We start from the raw sequence: 14026 nt of genomic DNA on the forward strand, positions 1-14026 counted from the left end.
AGGAAAATTCCTTAGAGAAGGAAATGGCAACCAACTCCATTATTCCTGCCTGGAAAATCCCATAGACAGAGGAGCCTGGCAGTCTATAGTCTATGGGGTTGCAAAAGGGTCAGAGACAACTTAGCAATTACACAACAACAACAAAGGACCCCCAGTAGGGAGTCTCCGAAAAGGGTGAGTCCAAAAGAATCCAACCACAAAAGGCTTCACCAAGAACAGGGAAGTGCCTATTTACAATAGCCAAGACATGGAAACAACCTACTTTCTGTTGTGATTGTTTGGTGAAGGAGTAAGAAATATACTTATTTTTTCCATCCTGTAACAGAAGTGCATATATCCTCTCTTTTTTGGAGTTCCTCCTTATTTAGATCACTACAGAGCACTGAGCAGAATTCCCTGAGCTATACAGCAGCTTCTCATTAGTTACCTGTTTAGGGCACAGAATATGTCTGCTGGACATTGTTCCTAAAGTGACCCTGGGAGGAAGTGAAAGGAACGCTAAAGCCACAGCCCCTACAAAGAAAAGAAGACCCCAACACGTGTTAGCAGTGTTCCATGGAGCTCTATGTGAAATATCAGAAAAAGTAAAAAATCTTCCTGGTATTAAAGCTTGTCATCCCTCAGTATTCATTAGTGTGGGAAAAAAATAGAAGACACTTATGGCTAAACTATAGCTGATTACCTTCTGCTTTGCGAGCCACTGTTCTGACTTTAAATTGTATTTATTAGACTTCTACAAATAAAAGCTGGAGAGGGTATGGAGAAAAGGGAACCTTCTTGCACTGTTGGTGGGAATGTAAACTGACACGTCCATTATGGAGATTCCTTAAAACCTAGGGATAAATCTTCCACATAACCCAGCAACCCCACTCCTTGGCATATACTCAGAGAAAACCATAATGCAAAAAGATACATGCTCCCAAATGTTCATGGCAGCACTATTTACAATAGCCAGGACAAGGAAGCAACCTAGATGTCCATTGACAGAGGAATGGATAAAGAAGATGTGGTACATATACACAATGGAGTATTACTCAGCCATAAAAAGGAACAAAATTGTGCCATCCAGAGACGTGGATGGACCTAGAGACAGTCCTACAGACTGAACTCAGAAAGAGAAAAACAAATACAGTACATTAATGCATATTTATGGAATCTAGAAAAATGGTATAGATGACCTTATTTGTAAAACAGAAATAGAGACACAGACACAGAGAACAAACTTTTGGACACCAAGCAGGGAAAGGAGGGTGGGATGAATTGGAGATTGGGGTTGACATATACACATTATTGATACCATGCATAAAATAGATAATTAATGAAAACCTACTGCATAGCACAGGGAATTCTACTCAATGCTCTTTGGTAACCTAAATGGGAAGGAAATGCAAAAAGGAGAGGAGATATATATATATATATATATATGTATGTATGTATGTATGTATAGCTGATTTGAGCTTCCCTAGTGGCTCAAATGGTAATGAGCCACTCAAATGAGTCTTCCTGAAATGCAGGAGACCCAGGTTCAATCCCTGGGTCAGAAAGATCCCTTGGAGAGAGAATGGCAACCCACTCCAGTATTCTTGCCTGGAGAAGTCCATGGACAGAGGTGCCTGGAGGGCTATAGTCCATGGGGTCGCAGCGAGTCAGACACAACTGAGCCACTAACACACACATAGCTGATTCACTGTACTGTATAGTATAAGCACTATATTGTAAAACAACTAACCCCCAATTAAAATTAAATCTTTAAAAAATCACTTTGAGGACTAGATGAATTACTAGGAGTAAATTTCTCATCTAGCTTATGTTCCTTATAGTGTATACACTCAAAGAAATATATTTTTCTCCTTTTGTTCCCCTCCAATCTCCAACAACCTGTGTAGTAATTTCCAAATACTGACATTCATCTGGTTAATAATTCACTGAAGAAATAAGCATATAGATTTCTGGATAATATCTGGAAAAAATAATAAAAAAAATAAAAACTGAGATGGGAGTAAAATCTTGCACATGAAAATCAAAGGTGAATTTGACAGTAAAATTTATTTCTGTATTTCCTAGGAAGCTTGAGTACATATAAAAGTATTGTTTTTCTCACCAAAATAAAAACACATCTAGGTAAACCTCAGAGCCAAAGTTTATATAACTACTAGAAAATAATGGATTCTATCTTAAGATAATTCACGGAAGCTGATAACCAAAATGCTCAGCAAAAAACAATAAATGTTACCTGCCTCTATTGGCTTCAGAGATCATAGAATCATAGTTGTAAATGCCTGAAGAGGCCTTAAGAAGTCATCTAGGTCGAACTCCTAAATTTAGAAATGAGTGAACTAAGGCTCTGAGAGTTAAGATGCTTGCCAAACAGCACAGAGCAGGAGCCAGTGGTGAAACCTGTTAGCAATCATGTGCAAAGGCAGTTAGGTCATTTCACCAAAGGCTGGGGCCTGGAGCAGCCTAAGATCACCACCCAAAACTAGCTCCCTCAATACACAAAGCCTCCCTGTGTAACGGGCTTCTCAGATGCCTCAGCAGTACAGAATCCCCCTGAAGTGCGAGGATGAAGGAAACGTGGGTTGGATCCCTGGGTTGAGGATATCTCCTGGAGAAGGAAATGGCAACCCCCTCCAGTATTCTTGCCTGGGACAAGAGGAGGGACAATCCTAAGGACAGAGGAGCCTGGCGGGCTACGGTCCATGGGGTCGCAAAAGAGTTGGACATAATTTAGCAACTAAAAAGCTACACTCCTGTATGATGCTTATCTTTAGTTGTCCATACATCCAACACATATTTATTGAGCACCTACTATATGCCTGAAACTGTTCTGAGTGCTTTGGATACAATGGCATACAAGAAAGATAAGGTATCTCTTTCCATGGAGGTTATACTCTACTGGAAGAGATAGATTTTTTAAAAAGCAAACAAATTTCTAAATATGAAAATTAAACCTCTAAGTGCTATAAAGTAAATAAACAGAGGGGTATGTGAATAAAGTTGGGAGAGGGTTGTTTAAGTTTATATAAGAAGTGGGGTGTTAGAGAAGGCTTTTGAGAGTCTCTTGGCTGGCAAGGAGATCAAACCAGTCGATCTTAAAGGAAACCAAACCTGAATATTCATTAGAAGGACTGATGCTGAAGCTGAAGCTCCAACTTTGGCCACCTGATGCAAAGACCCGACTCACTGCAAAAAGACCCTGGTGCTGGGAAAGACTGAAGGCCAAAGAAGAAAGGAGGAGACAGAGGATGAGATGGTTGGATGGCATCACCAACTCACTGGACGTAAGTTTGAATAAACTCCAGGAGATAGTGAAGGACAGGGAAGCCTGGTGTACTACAGTCCATGGGGTCGTAAAGAGTTGGACACGACAAAAGTGACTTAACACACACGTACATACTAGGTCCCAGGGATGCCTGGTTCCAAGATCATCATCCGTTTATCCCCATCATCTTCTCAGACCGTCCCCACCCCAGTTCCCTTCAGCTGTCTCAGCTCCAAGCTGACTCTCCTTCCCGGGCTCCTCTGAAGCTGTCCCACCACTGAAAAAAACATGCTGCCACATTTACTCCCAAGTAGCTGCTTTTTGCAGCAAGGAGGACTGTCCTAAGCCTCTGTGATCAGAGTATTTGTCTGCTGTGCTTCTTCTATGCTATTAACAACAACTACAAACATTTCTTAAGCCCCAATGAGCCTTTTTTTTTTTTTTTTTTTGGCTGCTGACATTCGATTCGGTAAAATGACGTTTTTGCCTTACATTTTGTTCACTGTATTCCTATTCCAGGCTTCTGCCTCTCCCCAAAGGCATCTCAGTGCAGCATTGTGGAGGCAGTTCCAGAAGGCTGAGGGCTGTGTCTCCATCATGTCTGCGTTCCCCATGGAGATGTCTGGTGTGATTCAGTGAGAGTCTAAGACTGATGGCTACACTACCTGAGCCATGCAGTAGGGGGAGAAATTTCCCGCCAAACCCATTCTATGGGAATTAAAGGCTACCAGGTCCTGGACTAGGGCTTCCCTGACGGCTCAGACAGTAAAGAATCTGCCTGCAGTGACGGAGACCTGTGTTTGATCTCCGGGTCGAGAAGATCCCTTGAAGAAGGGAATGGCTACCCACTCCAGTATTCTTGCCTGGAGAATCCCATGGACAGAGGAGCCTGGCAGGCTACAGTCCATGAGGTCTTAAAGAGTCAGACATGACTGAGTAACTAACACTTTCACTTTTTCTTTTCAGTCCCTGAGCTAGACCAGATTCTCTCTAGGCTCACATCACACCCCGTGTCACTGATAAACTGATTTTACATTCACCTCTCTTGATCAAAATCCTTCCTCCTGCATCAGTTTTCAATACTGTGGGAGTTGATGCTGCAGCCTGGTGCAGTCCAAGTCCTCTCCATCTGTGGTGGTCAGCGTGGGCCACCATGCTTGTGTGAAGTCTGAAGTGCTGACCTGTAGCATCCCAGGATAATGAAAGCTCAGTGCTGGAAGGGTCCTTCTCAGTCATCCAATCAAGCCTGTCCCCCTCAGCAATCCTGCCCAATGGCCTGCAGCCTCTAAGTGAATACCTTTATGACAAGGAGCTCACTCCCTCTGAAGGCAACAGGGGTATGTCAGAATCTAGCAAACTAGGGTTGGGAGAAACTGTGAGACTGGGATTGATACAGCTTCCCTGGTGGCTCAGCAGTAAAGAATCTGCCTATGATGCAGAAGATGCAGGTTTGACCCCTGGGTCGGGAAGATCCCCTGGAGAAGGAAATGGCAACCCACTAGTCCAGTATTCTTGCCTGCAGAATGCCATTGGCAGAGGAGCCTGGTCGGCTACAGTCCATGGGGTCACACAGAGTCAGACACAACTGAAGCAACTGAGCATGCAAAATGCACATATACTAGGTAACTAATGAGAACCTACAGTACAGCTCAGGAAACTCCACTCAGTGCTCTGCGGTGAGCACTGAATGGGAAGGACATCCATGGAAGAGGAGGTATACGTTAAAACAAAAAATAAAAGAAATCTCGCAAACTATTCTGAAGTGGCCCATTGCTCCCCAAGGGTGGAATGAGGTACCTTTCCACTTTCTGTCATCCTCCCCTACAGCCTTCCCGTCTTCCCTTCCCCTCTAGCAAATGCACATATACTAAGTTGAATTCTAAAGTATAAACACAGCAGAATCTAGGCAGGGACTAACATTTGAGTCACAGATCTATATGATTGGAAGAAACTTTTGCTGTTGTTGTTGTGCAGCCACTAAGCTGCTGTGCAGCCACTAAGTTATGTCCAACTCTTTGCAACCCCATGGACTGTAGCCCAGCTTCCAAGCAAAAGTTCACCCCCATCCCATCCCCCCAGCTCCCTCCATGGGGACATTCTTAGGAAAACCAGACTTTTCCTTAAGGAGAAATGGCTAAGTTCTCTTATGACTTCAGAAAGCAAGCAGCCTGGGCAGCAACGAACACACACTGACATTCTCACCGGATAGGGACCCAACTTCCTACATGTTGGGGAGACTTGGTGGCAGGTGACGCCTCACAGGACAGGGTGAATGAGGAGGTCAGGCCCCTTAGGCAGCAACAATTGAAGGGAGGACGGGGACGTGGGGTGGGGGAAGGGAGGCTGGACCAGGATATGTGCAAGCTTCCCATGACACAGATCCAGAACCAAGGAGAGAAGCTGCCAAAATGCATCATCCCACCAGCCACTGTCCACAGCTGCTGAGTCACCAGACTGGGGGTCAGGAGGAATCCAGACAGCCCCTTCAGGGACCCAAGAATGCAGCTTACTCACCTCCCCCTCCAGCCGAAGGCTTTGACTTTGGCAGGAGAGAGTAAGTATGGGATGGCGATTCAAGGACAAAATTTGCGTGTCCTAGACTCCATCCATATAATCAAATCTATGGTTTTTCCAGTAGTCATGTATGGTTGTGAGAGTTGGACCATAAAGAAGGCTGAGATCCTTCTGAGATCCTTATTGGATCCTGAGTGTTGGATAAGACCCTTGAGAGTCCCTTGAACAGCAAGGAGATCAAACCAGTCAATCCTAAAGGAAATCAATCCTGAATATTCCTTGGAAGGACTGACACTGAAGCTGAAGCTCCAATAACTTTGGCCACCTGATGCGAAGAGCCAGCTCATTGTAAACAATCCCGATGTTGGGAAAGATTGAGGGCAGGAGGAGAAGGGGGTGACAGAGGATAAGATGGCTAGATGGCATCATCGACTCAATGGACATCAGTTTGAGCAAACTCTGGGAGATGGCCAAGGAGCAGGAAGCCTGGTGTGCTGCAGTCCATGCAGTCGCAAAGAGTTGGACATAATTGAGCTACTGAACAACAACAACAAGCCTCTATCAACACCCTGGATAGGATAGAGAATGTCTCTCAAGACTTGGCAAAATGTTTGACTGATGTGATGGAAGGAAAGACAAGTGGAGGAGAAGTGGGTGTTTCTACACAAAAGAATGGGAACCCAATATGCCTCAAAAGTCAAGTGGTCACCATTGACATTATACAGTGGGATTTCTGCTGAATTTCAACAAGTCAGTTTAAACTCTTCTCCCAAGCTTGGTCTGAGCACTACAGGTGGATGTCCACCTCTCTTCAGAGCATGAACACAGCCAAGCACCACACCACTGACCTCTACAGAACTGTGGTCAATAAAGGTCAGTAAGGTTCTTTCCTGGGCTTCCCTGGTGGCTCAGACAGTAAAGAATCTGCCTGCAATGCAGGAGACCCAGGTTTGACTCTTGGGTTGTGAAGATCCCCCGGAGAAGGGAATGGATACCCACTCCAATATTCTTCCCTGGAGAATCCCATGGACAGAGAAGTCTGGCAGGCTACAGTCCATGGGGCTGCAAAGAGTCGGACATGACTGATGACATAACACTGACTTTTCACTTTCACCTTTCAAGGCTTTTTCCTACCTGTCACTGTGAAGTCATGTCTGTACTGGAGAGCTGGACTGTACTATCCCTGATCATCCAGGCTCTCTTTGGATCTGACCCATCACCCCAGCCTGCCAAGGCTCTTTTTGGATCCTGACTCCATTTATCAAGGTTTGCATCGCTCTCTCCCCACTTCATGTCAGCCCGAATTTGAGCATGCCCTCTGCCTCCTTGTTTCAGCCACAAACACTTTGCCGGGACAAGACTGAGAATGAGGCTCTTCTCCAGGCCGACAGGGACTTCACCAGCTTTGAGTCTCCTCATTTCAGAATCCCCACTTTGGTCACTAGAGAGTCAACAAACAGACTGTCAGATTCTGTAGCGACACAGACAACTCATGGAAGTAAGACACTAGTTCCAAGAACTGAGACTCCAGCTGGGCTTTATAGGTCAGGACAAAAGCCAAAGGATACGAAGGCATAACCCTGAGTCACTATTTTTTAGATTTTTTTTTTATGTTAACCATTTTTAAAGTCTTTGTTGAATTTGTTACATTATTGTTTCTGTTTTATTGGGGTTTTTTGTTTTTGGTTTTTGTCATGAGGCATGCGGGAGCATAGCTCCCCATTGAACCCATACCCCCTCTGCATTAAAAGATGAAGACTTAATCACTGGACCGCCAGGGAAGTCCCCTAAGCTACTACAGCACTACAATTCCCTGTGAAACCAGGGTTTAATAGAGGCCAATTAAAGTCACCATCAGGAATTTGAATGCATAAGAAGTCAGTCTCAATTAACAGCAGCTAAGGTCTACAGGGGAGAGTTCAGCTCCAGGATGGAAGGTGCAGACCACTCCTACAGGTGAAAGGTCCCTTTATATTTTTTTCCTTTTTTTGGCTGCGCTGTGTGGCATGTTGAATCTTAGTTCCCTGACCAGGGATTGAACTTCTACCCCCTGAATCCAGAGCACAGAGTCTTAACCACTGGACAGCCAGGGAAGGGAGTTCAGCTCCGTTCAGCTCAGTCATGTCCCATTCTTTGCAACTCCATGGACTGCAGCACGCCAGGCTTCCCTGTCCATCACCAACTTCTGGAGCTTGCTCAAACTCATGTCCATCAAGTAAGTGATGCCATCCAACCATCTCATCCTCTGCCGTCCCCTTCTCCTCCTGCCTTCAATCCTTCCCAGCATCAGGGTCTTTTCCAATGAGTCCTCTTAAATGATAATATTTGTTGAGTCTTAAAGTGTATGTTTTAGACAGAATCCCCAGAGTCTGGGTCAGCCTGCAAGGAATACATTCCCTGGAGGGTCTCTGGGTGTTATTCCTCGCATCCTGGATTACACACAGGATTTTACGGTTTCTACCTTCCAAGGTTCATGAGGGAATAATCAAGTTAACCAACATTATTTAAATTCAGAATACCAAGTGCATTTTTTGTTCCAAGATGCATGATGTGCATTTTGTTACCTGAACCTGAAATGAAGGATCCAGAAACTTTCTGGATCATTTTAGTTTTTCAAGTAGGATGTCATCATCCCAAGATGTTTTACTTCATAAGTAAATATGAAATATATTTACTTTGCCAAGGTTGACAGGATCAGCTGAAAGAAAATGAGTTTTCACAATTATTTGAGTCTTTAAAAAAATGATACTAGAAATTTAAGGTTTCTCTTCTCTATTTACCATCAACAAATGAATACATTGGGCTTCCCTGATGACTCAGTGGGTGAAGAAGCCACTTGCAATGCAGAAGGCACAACAGATGCACGTTCAATCCCTCGTTCAGGAAGATCCCTTGGAGGAGGAAAATGGCAATCCACTCCAGTACTCTTGACTGGGAAATCCCATGGACAGAGGAGCCTGGAAGCCTACAGTCCACAGGGTCGTAAAAAGTCAGATATGACTGAGCAAATACATTCTCTCTATCTTACTGGTTTGAAAGGTCTATCACTTGAATAAATGCCTGAGTTTGAGTACATTTCAGCTAAAATATTGGGTTGGTCAAAAAGTTTGTTCAAGGCTTTCCATACCATGTTACAGAAACACCAACACCAAGTCATTGCAAACTTCACCTTCACTCTGAGTCACATTTTCCAAAGAAACATGAGTGGCGACCCTTCTGGGTCCCTCCTAGTGCTGAAAGGAGGGTGATGCCTCATCGGTGTGCATAATCGGAATGAACTGTTCCGTGGAGAAGGTCTTTCCTTGAGTTTAAATTTATCCTATTAAGACTCTCTTTCGCAAACTGGAATGTGGCTCTTATCAGTGTCATTCACAGCACCACTCTTCCACCTGCCCCTTAAACACACGATGTAGTGGTGTTTAGTTGCTGAGTTGTGTCCCACTCTTTTGCAACCCCATGGACTGTAGCTCACCAGGCTCCTCTGTCCATGGGATTTTCCAGGCAAGGATACTGGAGTGGGTTGCCATCCCCTTCTCCAGGGGATCTTTCGGATTCCTGCATTGGCAGGCAGATTCTTTACCACTGAGCCACCAAGGAAGCCCCACTAAACACATAGTCTCTCTCAAATTTCTCTCTCTTTCTCTCTCCTTCCATCTCCTTCCCCTACACACACACACACACACACACACACACACCCCTTTAATCAGCCCTGGCAAGCAGGGCCAAAAGTAATCTGTGAAAAGATCTTGCTGGAACAGACTTCACCTTGTATTAATAGTTCCTTGAAAGGAGAAAACCTGAATATGCAATCACAATACTTCTTTATATATGTGAACCCTCTTCAGTCCTTGGCAATAGGCTTGGTGCATACGAGAAAGTCAATAATTAATTGTCTTTCCTAGAAAAACCAACATAGATTGCCCTTCCACCCCCACGGAGAGCCCGGCATGACTGATGTTTGAATATTCTTTCTGCCACAGAAAGACTAGAATGCTCTGGCTGAAGACCACGCTGGCACTTCACAAGGGGTTATTTAAAAACTAGACTATTACTCTAAACGGGCAGAGGAAAGAAAGCCTGCCTGTGCCAATATACACAATATAGATCCTCTTACCCTGGAGCCCACCCCTCCCACAAAACTGTACTTAAGAGCCCGTTTTTCAAGGACTTGAAGTAAGCTCACCCATTGGAAAGAGCCTCAATCACCAAAATGTCACGTGGAAATAATTCTAAAACACCTCAGGGGAAAGAAGTGGAAAATTGTATTCCTTGAACAGCACTCCACAGGTAAAGAAAAAAGCTAGATGGATGATCATCACAAATCTTCATCAGTTGTAAACTTCCTGCCCAACTCTTTGCTTCTCCCATTCCCTCCCCTCTTCCTGGTCCAGTCATACTGGTGATCATCAGCATAGAGAAGGAAGCGATCATTTATTTGGGGAAAGTGAGCAAAACTGTGGTTGCTGAGAAGTGCTACATGTGAGAATGATCCAGAAGGGAAAAGTGCCATGGAGAAGGAAGGTGCTTCCTGGGACAATCTCTGTAGCTCCCTCCCCAGCATCATCATGTCCACCCTATCAGGGGTGCAACGCTAAGGGAGGACCAGTCTCGGGGGGATCCAGTCTGGGAAGTGGAATCTACCTTTTGATCTCAAAATGAAATATGTATTTTTCCCACAGCCCCTTCCCCATTGACACTCATGATTACCTCCCTGGCAGAGAAAAGGCATCTTTACTTTTTAAACAGAGTACAAATCACTATTTTACTTTACCCCAAATGGCAGGAGGAGGGGACTCCCCAAAAGATTGCTGTCCAGATACTTCTTGATGGTATGTCCAGGGTCAACATACTGTTTGTTGAGCACCTACTAGGCACTGAGGCTGCTTTAGACACAGAGAATTCATCAGTCAACAAAACAGACAGAAATCACTTTTCTCAAGAAGTTCATATTCTAACTAGGGGAAACAGAAAATGAACATAATATATAAGTTGTATAATGTCACATGGCTTCCCAGGTGGCATAGTGGTAAGGAATCCACCTGCCAATGCAGGAGATACAAGAGATGTGGGTTTGATCCTTCAGTCGGGAAGAGCCCCTGGAGAAGAAAAGGGCAAGCTACTCCAGTATTCTTGCCTGGGAAATCCCATGGACAGAAAAACCTGGTGGGCTACAGTCCATGGGGTCACCAAGAGTTGGACGTGACTGACCACACACGCATGGCATGGCATGGCATGGCATAATGTCATACAAGAAAAAGAAGTTGGAAGTGCTGGGGGGGTATAAATTGCAATGGCTTTTTGTTTTATTTAAGGTTTTTTTTCCATGTGGATCATTTTAAAGTTTTTATTGGATTGATTTGTTATTAATACAGTATTGCTTCTGTTTTTTATGTTTTGGCTCTATGGTGGCAGGGCACATGGGATCTTAGCCCCCCAGTTAGGGATCGAACCCGCCCTCCCCTGCATTTAAAGGCAAAGTCTCAACCACTGGGCCCACTGGACCACCAGGGAAGTCCCTGCAGTTTTAAATAGAGTGGTCAGGATAAGGGGGGGCAAGATAGGGGAGGGTTTCTTAGGGAAAAACTTCTTATTTTCCACTTTTCCAAACACAAGAGTTGGAGCCTGCCCTTTTCCTTGCAGGCATCACAGCGTTGACTCTCTCTAGGAACCTGGCTGGGATCTGCCAGGCTCTGGAGTCATTTGCTTCTACCTACAGCAGCGCTGTGACGCTTTGCTCCTTGGCCCCAAGTGCCTGTCTGCCTCCACAGCTCTCCGACTCCAGCCAGGCCGGGCCCCAGCCCCCCTCTCTGGCTGTTCCAATGTCTCCTGCTCCCAGTGAGCCACAGCCCACCCCACCCAGGCCCCAAGAGCACAAGTGCAAGCCTAAATAGGCAGAAAACACCGTTACTGGACAACAGATTGATTACATGGGCACAGTGTCTTTGTTGCCAATGTCAGAGTCCAACACTAAGCATAATGCAAATCAGTGTATATCCCAATACATGAACTTGTATAAGCCTATCAGTGAGAGAGGAAAAGGAAGGAGGGGAGGGAGGGAGGGGGGAGAGAGAGGGAGAGAAAGGAAAGAACAGAAGGAAGGAAGGAAAAGAGGGAGGAAGTGGAAAAGAGAGAGCAAGAGACAGGGAAGGAGGGAGAGAGGAAGGGAGGGAGAAAGAAAAATGGAAGGAAGGACGGAGGAAGGGAGAGAGAAGGAGAAAGACAAGGAGGGAGGGAGGGAGGGAGGGAAGAAAGAGAGAGAGGAGGAAGGAAGAGAGGGATGAAGAGAGAAAGAAAGAAGGAAGAAAAAAAAAAGGAGGAAAGAGAAAGAAAAGGAGGAAAGGGAAAAATGTTACCAGCACTTCCCCATTTGGCAACGAGACATCACCCAACCTGACAGAGTCCAGAAACACATCGGGGACACAGGCATGTTTATTCAAGGTCTTTCTCACCCTCACGGCTTTCTTTCTTTCAGGAAACAGCTCGTCTATGCGGCTGAAATCCTACAGGCTTTCAAAATGCAGGCTTCCAAGAGAAGAAAAAGACAGAAATGTGCTGTTTGCATATACTCCCAAAAACATTTATATTCATCCTAAGCCAGTTTGTTTTTCTAAGCTCAGCAGGGCAGGAAGTCTTCAGTGCTAACACGTCAGCAGAGCTGCCAGATTTGCCTTTTGGATGCTCCTGCCCTTCAGAATTCTTAAACAAGCAAGGCGATAGGAAAATGGTGATTTATAGTCAGGATGTCTCTGCTCCCTGCATAGAAAATGGCATCACTCAAATTCCCATAAACTATCCAAAAATACTAGGGGTTTAGCATCAAATGGTAAAGATTTCTTGAAAACCCAAAGTGATGCTTTTATAGAATTAAGATGCTAACATTAATCCCAACAATTCAATGGTTAACAAAGCTATACTGGAGGCATAAATCAGAAGAAATTGTAACAAACAGATTATCTTCTGTTCTTTTTTAAAAGGAGAAAGGCAAACTACAGTGTTTGTTCCAAGCAGGACATCGAGTGAGACAAAGGTTTGGGGATTTAAGTTGGTATATTTTTAAGGTATAGTTTTAATTTTTTAATGATGTATGGAATGATAGTAATTTTCTTTTGCAGGCTTAAAAACACAACCCCATCGTTCCACATTTGTTTGACATGAAAATGTCACTGAGGTTTAAATCCTGAATAAACATAGGATTAGTTTTATGAACAGTACCAGACACATGGAAAATCACACTCCTAAGCCAAACTTGGAGATGCTGGACACCTGTTAAAAGTGGTGATGGATATTCACATCTAGAAAGGGGTCCAGATTTGCGGTGGGGAATCCAGGGGTCCAGCCTACCTCCCCATAAACTCCATGGGCCCTGCCATGTTCTTTCACATCTCTAGTTCTTATTGTTTTGTTCTTGTTGTTTGTTGTTTAGTCACTAAGTCAAGTCCAACTCTTTTCGACCCCATGGACTGTAGTTCACCAGGCTCCTCTGTCCATGGGATTTCCCAGGCAAGAATACTGGAGTGGGTTGCCATTTCCTTCTCCAGGGGGTCTTCCCAACCCAGGGATCAAACCCACATCTCCTGCATTGCAGGTGAATTCTTTACTGCTGAGCCACCAGGGAAGACTGGTAATGTAATTGCAATTACTCAATTAATCACTTAATTTGTAAGAAGCTGTACCAATGAATGCCACGATGATTCATGTCATTACAAAGTTCCCACAACAGTGGATATGTGTATATGTATGGCTGATTCACTTTGCCATACAGCAGAAATTAATGCAACATTGTAAATAAACTATACTCCAATTTAAAAATTAATTTAAAAAAAGAAGTATAAAATCCATTGATGACTATCGAAATTTCTCAGTGTAACTTTCCATTTTAATTTAACTTGCACAATATCTGTTACAATCCCTCTATATTTCAAATGATTTCTTAAACTTCTTCTAACAAACATGAATTTTCTTTGACAAAAAAAAAAAAAAGTTCCCCAAACAAGTTTTTGATGTCAGCAGTAATATAAGAATGTATTGAGTATCATCTCAATGGGAGTGTTGAGCTAGTCATCAGAGACCGAACAGGAGACAGTCCATGTTCTCAGGGAGCTCACTGTCTAGGGCTGGGAGTGAACTGAGATGAGATCAGCAAGTAGATCATTCAAAGTCAGGTGAGAGGGTCATCCAGGAGAGCAAGGGACAGGATGCTGCAGGGGCACATGAGAGGGACATGGCCGAGGCAGCAGAGGTAATGGGCAT

The 14026-nt window shown here is 44.3% G+C and overlaps 1 protein-coding gene across 7 annotated transcripts in view; it reads right to left on the reverse strand.

Annotated features, from left to right (window-relative positions):
• Nucleotides 1–14026, reverse strand: part of ADAMTSL3 (ADAMTS like 3) — a 410509-nt gene that overhangs the window by 320122 nt on the left and 76361 nt on the right. The window lies entirely within an intron of this gene.

Source organism: Bos javanicus, chromosome 21 (genome assembly GCF_032452875.1).
Source record: "Bos javanicus breed banteng chromosome 21, ARS-OSU_banteng_1.0, whole genome shotgun sequence".
Classification (NCBI taxonomy): domain Eukaryota; kingdom Metazoa; phylum Chordata; class Mammalia; order Artiodactyla; family Bovidae; genus Bos; species Bos javanicus.